General features: G+C 37.2%; 1 long non-coding RNA gene across 1 annotated transcript; it reads left to right on the top strand.

Moving 5' to 3' along the window:
- The first annotated feature begins 7,239 nt into the window (after positions 1 to 7,239).
- Positions 7,240 to 8,827, top strand: LOC136818753 (uncharacterized). Its single transcript, XR_010848355.1, has 2 exons — positions 7,240 to 7,386; positions 8,066 to 8,827. It is a non-coding gene; the product is annotated as an uncharacterized lncRNA (long non-coding RNA).
- Positions 8,828 to 8,949: the final 122 nt, after the last annotated feature.

Genomic DNA, 8,949 nt, shown 5'->3' on the forward strand with positions numbered 1-8,949 from the left:
ATATGAACAAGACGACTTAAAGTCGAAAATTTCGCATTATATTAGAACATCAACGACGAAGACGCGTGACTCCGGCAGCAAAAAAAATACGACGTAAAAAAGATCTTTACATTCAGAATAAATCAGAATAAATCAGCAATATACTTGAGAAAAATAATTTTAATTTTTTTTGAAAATGAAGAAGAAAAAATGAACTTTTCATTCTTTGATGCCAGAAAGTTCATTTTGTGCTTTGATAACGAGTCACTTGTGATAAGACTTTATTCACTTGCGCAAAGTTTATATCAACTGTTGTATACTATTTTTCTGATATGAATGATGGCGCACCACCATCAAAATCATTGGGCTTTTCCAGAACAAAATTTGAATATTGCAGAATATTGTGGGAGGGGAGGGGGGTTTGAGGATATAACATTTTTTGGAAATTTACCCTGTGACTTTTGACCCACAGACAGCAGGTCTAACCCTCCGGACAGCAGGTCTATAACCCCCCCGGACAGCAGGTCTAACCTTCAGACAAGCATCAGTTGACCCCATGGACAATCAAGAGGCCACTAAAGGCAAAAAACAGTTGAGTAGTTGAGCTCCAGCTTCTGAACTAGAAAATGGCAGGGTAAAAACTAGCCAACTTTAAAGAAATAATACTCTTTGAGATTTTCGAAAATCTCAACGCAATAATCCATATAAAAATATATTAAGAAAAGCTCGTAACTTAAGGATACAGACAGACTTCGGTCAAGATAGAATATGGGGATTTATTTACCACCTGTCACTCAAATTTTCCCACCGGATACAAATTGACCAAACCTCACTAAAAGTGATGCAATTATTTTCAATCTTCAATTAAATAGAGAGCTTTAAAATTAATTATTTCTAGGTTGACCGTAAATCTTTCAAAATCATAAAATAAATGTTTACACACCCAGTGAAAAGTAAGTGCTAAAAACAGTTAAAGAATCAATATTAAATGTAATCGATTAATGGTCCTTCTATCAAATCTAAACAATGACTCCTTTATAACTGCTCTAACTGCATCCCATTAAAACAAACCCTCCCCAATCTCTTGCCAGTTATCCCGTAAAATAGATATATGGGAAAGATTCCAGTGTGCGGAAATGGGAATCTCATACCAAACAACGGTACCACTGGAGTTTTTAATGATTTAAAATGAAAATCCTGATTAGCAAAAGGGGTATCAAGATCGGTGAAGTTTGATTGAAGCTCAATTAGTTAGATTTTTTACCGTCAACTGCTCTAACGTGGGACTATCTGACAAAACATGGGAAGGCAATTCGGCCACCATTTCACCAAACCTCCAAAGTCATTTGATTTGAGTTAAGGAACAGCGTATTTAAAAATACACTTTCTCTTTCGATTTTACAGTAAGTGAAAATACAGACCAGATATGCAACAGTCCCATGTTTCGACCAATCGTCCCAAGTTAGAGCAGTTGACGGTACCTTGTTGCCCATTCTTTTTACACTCTGACGGCTTATTAGCAGACACCCACACTAAACCTTAAAGAGCAGGCCAATATAATATCTATCATCCCATCGGCCAGGCGATGTCAATCGAACTGTACGATTACCGAACCAAATCCAACAGTCATTGAATCAAGAAATTCCGGTAAAGTTCACTTAGTTTGATTGATGTTCGATGTGTTTGATTGAGCTGTTGCGCTAGCAATAACATCCCATCGGCCAGGCGATGTCAATCGAACTGTACGATTACCGAACCAAATCCAACAGTCATTGAATCAAGAAATTCCGGTAAAGTTCACTTAGTTTGATTGATGTTCGATGTGTTTGATTGAGCTGTTGCGCTAGCAATAAAATTAATTCAAGGAAAACTAGTTGTCCCTTATTTTCCAAGGAAAATTAGTTATCGCGTATTTTCCAAGGAAATTTAGTTATTGCGTATTTTCCATGGAAATTTAGTTATTGCGTATTTTCCAAGGAAGATCACTAGACTGTATTTTCCAAGGAAAATCACTGGTCCGTATTTTCTGAGGAAAATAGTTGTTGCGTATTTTCCAAGGAAAATTAGTTGTTGCGTATTTTCCAAAGAAATTTAGTTATTGCGTATTTTCCAAGGAAGATCACTAGACCATATTTTCCAAGGAAAATCACTGGTCCGTATTTTCTGAGGAAAATAGTTGTTGCGTATTTTCCAAGGAAAATTAGTTGTTGCGTATTTTCCAAGGAAAATTAGTTGTTGCGTATTTTCCAAGGAAAATTAGTTATTGCGTATTTTCCAAGGAAGATCACTAGATCGTATTTTCCAAGGAAAATCACTGGTCCGTATTTTCTGAGGAAAATTAGTTGTTGCGTATTTTCCAAGGAAAATCCTTTGTTCCGTTCTTTCCCAGGAAAATCAATTTTCACGTATTTTTCAAGGAAAATCAATTGTTCCCTATAGCTAATTTCCAAAGGAAATCATTTCTGTCGTATTCTCCAAGGAAAATCACAGCACTTTATTGATTTTCTTTTGAAAGAAAAGGTATTTCCCTTGCAAAAAATACAAAATAACTGAAATTCCTTGAGCAATCATTAGTTGAATTTTTCTTTTTGAAAAAGAAGATTATTATTCCCTTGAGAAACACACAGAAAATCAATTTCCTATGGGAAAATTCATAGCCTGTCTTATTTAATTGGAAATAAAGATTTTATTTATTTTTCTCTTGGAAAACTGCTCAGAATGATGATTTCACAAACTTGGGGGAGGAGTCTTCAAAAGTCATGCATCCGACATGTTCTATAGTCCAACAGCTAAAAAGTCCGATAAGGCAATCGAAGGTTGCTCCAGTTTTTCCGAACCGATTTTGTCCGGCAAAAAGTGTCAAAAGAATATTTGTTTCAGAAAAAACGTTATTAGCCTGTCTGACTAGCCAACCAATTTTTAACACTTCAAAGTAGGCGGAGGACCGTGTCCGTCTAGTACAGACTTTTAAACTAAATTTAGGGAAAAAATCTCTCAAAGGTCCCAAAATCATCAAAATTTTGTCTCTCAAAGGGGCGATTTTCGATTTTTGCCTCGGACATACCTGTCACCTCGCAAACCTAGTACCCCCCCCCCCCGGGAGCATCCGTACCCCTTTTTGCCAATATCCCCCCATGTATATCTCGAGGAAAGTGTATTGGAACTTTGTGATTCAAAGACAGATTTTGGATGAAAAGTGTATCAAAAGTATCAAAAGATTAAAGGACAACAACAAGATCTGCTATTTAAAAAGATAAATTTCTCGACCTCCGTGCTTGAAAAATCAATATTTTTGATTAGGTCTCGGACATACCTGTCACCTCGCAAACCTAGTACCCCCCCCCCCGGAGCATCCGTACCCCTTTTTGCCAATATCCCCCCATGTATATCTCGAGGAAAGTGTATTGGAACTTTGTGATTTAAAGACAGATTTTGGATGAAAATTGTATCAAAAGTATCAAAAGATTAAAGGACAACAACAAGATCTGCTATTTTAAAAAGATAAATTTCTCGACCTCCGTGCTTGAAAAATCAATATTTTTGATTAGGTCTGAAATGTTTTTGATCCCTGTGGATAGATTAGTTTAGAAAAGAAAAAAAAATACAGGTGGGGGATTCGTACCCTGGACCATTAGACCTTGAGTCTAATGCTCTACCGACTGAGCTAATTATACGGAGCTGTTATGTGTGAGCAAATGGTTTTATATTACCATAAAAAGTAATAAAAAATGACGTAATGTAATTGCGTAAAACATTTTCATTCGCGCATACAAACAATAGGCAGGATTTTCATTGTTATTTTGTCGATACTGGCGTAATCATTTGAGAGTATTCCGATCAGAATAACAACTGATACTTGCTTAGCGCTAGCCATAAGCGATGCTAGGTTCTAGAAATCCGTTAGGGAATGTTTTGCCGAAAACGTAAATCGGGGAAACACTTTTTTTGAACGGAAACGGATGAAAACGTAAATCGGGGAAACACTTTTTTTGAACGGAAACGGATGATAACATACTATTTGAAATATTTTTTTTGATGGATTGTGTGTGTTTATAAAAAATAAATGATCTGATTTTTCTCAGCTCTTTGTTACCTATCCCTTGACCAAAAACGTTTGTGCGTGGCCTTATAATTGAGCCTCTCACTTTTGTTTTCAGCCTCCCGCCTCCCACTTTTGTTTTCAGCCTTCCGCCTCCCACTTTCGTTTTGAGCCTCCCGCCTCCCACTTTCGATTTTAGCCTCCCGCCTCCCACTTTCGATTTTAGCCTCCCGCCTCCCATTTTCGTTTTCAGCCTCCCGCCTCCCGCCTCCCACTTTCGATTTTAGCCTCCCGCCTCCCATTTTCGTTTTCAGCCTCCCGCCTCCCGCATCCCGCCTCCCACTTTCGATTTTAGCCTCCCGCCTCCCACTTTCGATTTTAGCCTCCCGCCTCCCACTTTCGTTTTCAGCCTCCCGCCTCCCACTTTCGATTTCAGCTTCGAATGTTTTTATCACGCGTTCGAACGAAATCATTTAAAGGAACTCGTTCGAATGTTATGAATGATGTCACTTTATCTGTTGTATCTGTTTTATTGTATTTTTCTTCATTTCAGCACATCAGTGAAGACATAGCACACGCGTGTTTGTTTTTAGCAAGGCATCATTTCGAAAGCATCCACCGAAGGAGGACTTCAAAATATCTGTTCTGAAAGCACGTTCCAGCTGGATATGGCGGTCTGTTCTTACTGAACTAAAGAAAAAAGTCTGCTGGAAAAAAGTGGTCTGTTCTACTGAAGATTGGGACCAGCTGGAAAAATATGGTCTGTTCTACTGAAGATTGGGACAAGCTGGAAAAATATGATCTGTTCTACTGAAGATTGGGACCAGCTGGAAAAATCTGATCTGTTCTTATGAAAAAATAGTCTGATATCTTATATTTATAAATAACGTGTCTAAGAATTTCCTATCTGTTCTGAGGGAATTTAAAAAAAGTCCTGAATGTGGTTGCCTGCTGGAGTGGCAGCTGAAAATTCTCCATCTGTTCTACAAAACATCTGGAAATTGTGGATCTGTTCGAACTGTTAGCTGGAAATTAAGTTTCTGTTCTTAAAAGTCCTTCAATGTCAAGCTGGAAATTAGCGATCTGTTCTTATAAGATTTTGTCAGCCCTGGTAGATAAGAATAGTTAACTCGCGTAAAATCAATCGCCTGGTAATTTTGTATCTGTTCTGAAAGTTTTTTTACCTCTTAGCTGGAAAAATATAACTGTTCTGAAGTAAAAATTCCTCGCCTGGAAAACGAGGAACTGTTCTTAATTTCGTGGAAATCCTTCCAGCTGGCAAATCAGAACAGATATTTGCAAATTTTAGGTCGGTGGCTGCTTCTGTCATTTAGACTTGAAGCAATATGACGAAGCGACCACTTATGCCAGGAAAGCCATGGAGTACACCGAGGTAGGGATTTTAATGAGTGATGTTGTTCATATACACGCTTTTTTTTGTAAGAATGGTGTTTTTCCAATTTATCATGAATGTTCCTAACTTTTTGGGAAAAATCATCCTGAAACATTCTTAGGTTTTGAAACCCAGCCAAAATCTAGTATGCAATACATACCTCAAGCAAAGATTTAGTGTCTATCCCTATGCTATGTCAGGCTCGTATTATGATTAGCCTTCTATTGCTCTCAAACAATAGAGCTATTTCTTGGGTTTTGGGTACCAAAAACTGAGCCTGCATATACTTATAAACTTTATGCTTATAAAAGAAAAAACATTTAATGGTGAAATGCTCTAAAAATGGCATTCTTAGGTTCAGTTGCCAGATTCTATGTTGCCGTTATATTCTTAATTTTTGGCCGATTTCATCATAAATATTCTTATAAAGTATATTATTTTTAAAAAACAGGCCATTCCGCTACACTGTTCAAAAAAAGGCTTGATTCCGTTCTCCTTTTAACCGTAGCATGTTTGTGTGTACATTAAAAGAAGAAATTTTGGCAGGAATTTAATTTGGCGGATGGCCGAAAAAGTTTTTTCAGAGGAAATTTAATTTGGCGGTTAACTTGAAAAATTAAACTTGGCGGATGAAGGACATTTTTGTCCAAAAAACGTCATTAAAAAAGGATTTGGGGGAATAAATAGATAGGGCAATCTAAATTTGGCGGGAATTTAATTTGGCGGATGACGGTAAAAATAAAATTTGCCGGGAACTTAATTTGGCGGATTTTGACCAAATCCGCCGAATCCGCCAAATTAAGTTCCCGCCAATATTTCTTCTCCCGCTAATCTGAACCTCTTTTGTTCGAACCTTTCTATTATTCGAACTAATTCTCGGTTCCCGCGAAAGGGAAAGCCTCGTAAACTACTTTCTATAACTATACTCTTTCTGCAATTCGAACAAATTAGAATTCCCGTTCGACTTCGAATTAGCGAGAGTTAACTGTATGATGTGTTTTCCTGCGACGGAGACGGCTAGCTTCTGACTTGTCTAGATTCTGATTGACTGAGGACGACGGTAAATCAGCGCTTTTGCCATTGATTTTAAACCCCCAAAGGGGGTAGAGATGAATCTCTAACCTTTCTCAAGCAAGCAAGAAGCCTGAAGATTTGCACGCATTTAGAATGAGGGGTTGAATCTAGCCCTTTCTTTGTTTTTAAGCGGCATATTTTTCGAAATCTAGCGATAGGTTTTACTTTCAATAGGGAGTTTGTCTGAAAACCACACGGGTCATGCGTTTTGGATGGAAAATAAGAAGTTTCATTTCCCATCCAGGAGTTCTGGGTCTGGCCCCTTCGGGGATTTGAAATCATCGACTTTTATTGTCCTCGATTTTGTGGGTAAATACTGCGGTTTATACAAAATCGCTTCAGAGACTCCACCGTCCTCAAATAAAAAACTTATAATAAGAACCTGCTCGTGAAACGCTCCCCGAGGTATAAGCATAGACACAGACAACCTTTTGGTAAACAACAATGTTTTCTTTTTTCTCTGACAGAATCGTGACGAAGGGAAAACATTGATGTTCGAAATCAATCAGATGAGCTCAAGTGTGAAGTGAATCAAAAAAATTTGAATTTTTTGTATAATATTCAACCACTGCTCATTTTTTTCTTTCCAACAGTGAAGAATTGTTAGATAATGAATAATGAATTTCTTTTCTCCATACATTTCTGACACCCATATAAACGTAATCATTTTATCGGTTGCCCTCTTGATTATTTTGAATATGAGCTATTTATAATTTCTTACCCCTTTTCTGTGTTTTTTTATATTATGTTTTTCTTCTCGAAATCACTTCACTTTTGGGCGACCGTTGAGCCGTAGTGTTTTGATTGCGTTCAAAGGATTTTCGTTAGATAGCCTGTGTAGCGACATAATAAACAATGGCTCATCGCCCACGCGCCTACGGTCTAACGGCTGAAGTAAACAGTAAGATCAAGAGTAAATATGAACTAGAAGATGAGGCCAAAAAAATAAGTAGTCTTGTTTCCGGAAATCGGCCGGGTGAACTTTTTTTTGGAAAAAATATATCTCACCCGGCCGCAAATAGAAAAAAACAGCGAGCTCGTCGAAATAAAAAAGATACATAAAGAGTTTATTTTCCATTTTACGATTTTACGATCCATTTAACGATTGTATTCAAAGATTTATAAAGAGTTTATTTTCCATTTTACGATTTTACGATCCATTTAACGATTGTATTCAAAGATTTACGTATGTCACTTGTGTTTTGAAAAAGAAAATCTTCTGTCACAAATGTTTTCTACTTTCCTGTTTTATGTTGTTGTGAATAGAATTACCTTAGTCTTTTCTGGCTGAACATTATTTACCTTATCGGGGAAAACCTCGTCGGGGAAAATTTTCGTCGGGGAAAAATATTCGTCACTTGCTGGTAGTTGGTAAACGCATTAAGGCCGGGGAAAATTTTCGTCACTTGGCCAAAATTTCGTCACTTTTCCCCGACGATATTTTCCCCGATAAGGTAAATAATGTTCAGCCAGAGGTATGAACTTGTAGTAACTATTTTGAATACGGATTTCTCCGCCCTACTTTCTATCATTAATTTTACCTGTCAACCACTTAACATCTTTTCTGTTTATTCCTCAAGGTGTTGTCCGACCGCTCAATGTTCGATGGTGTAGAAGGCGAAGAAGCTGTGCATCAGGTATTGAAAGATGGACTCATTCTGTGCAAAGTGATCAATATGCTGTACCCAGGCTCCGTACGAAAAGTAAACAAAATTAAACAACCCTTCATGATGATGGAGAATATCTCGGCTTTCTTGGACGCTTGTGTAGCCTATGGTGTCCACCGCGGTGATTTATTCCAAACGGTTGATTTGTATGAACGTTAAACAAGGTTTCTGTCATCCAGGGTATCTTTGCGCTCGGCCGTAAAGCGCAGACCAATGGTTACCGAGGCGCCGTTCTGGGTCCTAAAGAAGCCTCAGAAAACCACCGTGAATTCACGTATGATCAAATGAACGAAGGGTTTAATATCACAGGCTTACAAATGGGATCCAACAAAGGCGCAAATCAATCGGGAGTCAATTTTGGGAAGTCTAGGTTTATTATGGACTAACTTTTAATATTGTAACTTTTCTTTTGTATTCCATTTATTTGGCGCTCCTTTTCATAGTATTCCAAGGGTAATGTTTTTAAATCTGCAATCGTAATCCAACGATATTTTTTTGAAATTTTGTGAAAAATGATACATATTATTTTTACCTGAGAATATTCGAACAAATTTAATTCCGGGGTTCCATAATATAGTAAGGAAGAATTTGAATTTGAATTTTTAGTTAGAGTTTTTATTATTTATGTCTTTATGCTATACGTAACTGTCAAAGAATAATTAATTTACATTAAAATTTATCAGCATTATTCATTGCAAGGTTTATTTTTGCTGGCTGCTTAGTTACTTACAGACTGAAATTATAAATTTATTCTTGTCTGAAAATTATCCTTTATCGTCGCTAGGTGATTTATTTTA

Source organism: Clytia hemisphaerica, unplaced genomic scaffold, assembly GCF_902728285.1.
Source record: "Clytia hemisphaerica strain Z4C2 unplaced genomic scaffold, Clytia hemisphaerica genome assembly, whole genome shotgun sequence".
Classification (NCBI taxonomy): Eukaryota; Metazoa; Cnidaria; class Hydrozoa; order Leptothecata; family Clytiidae; genus Clytia; species Clytia hemisphaerica.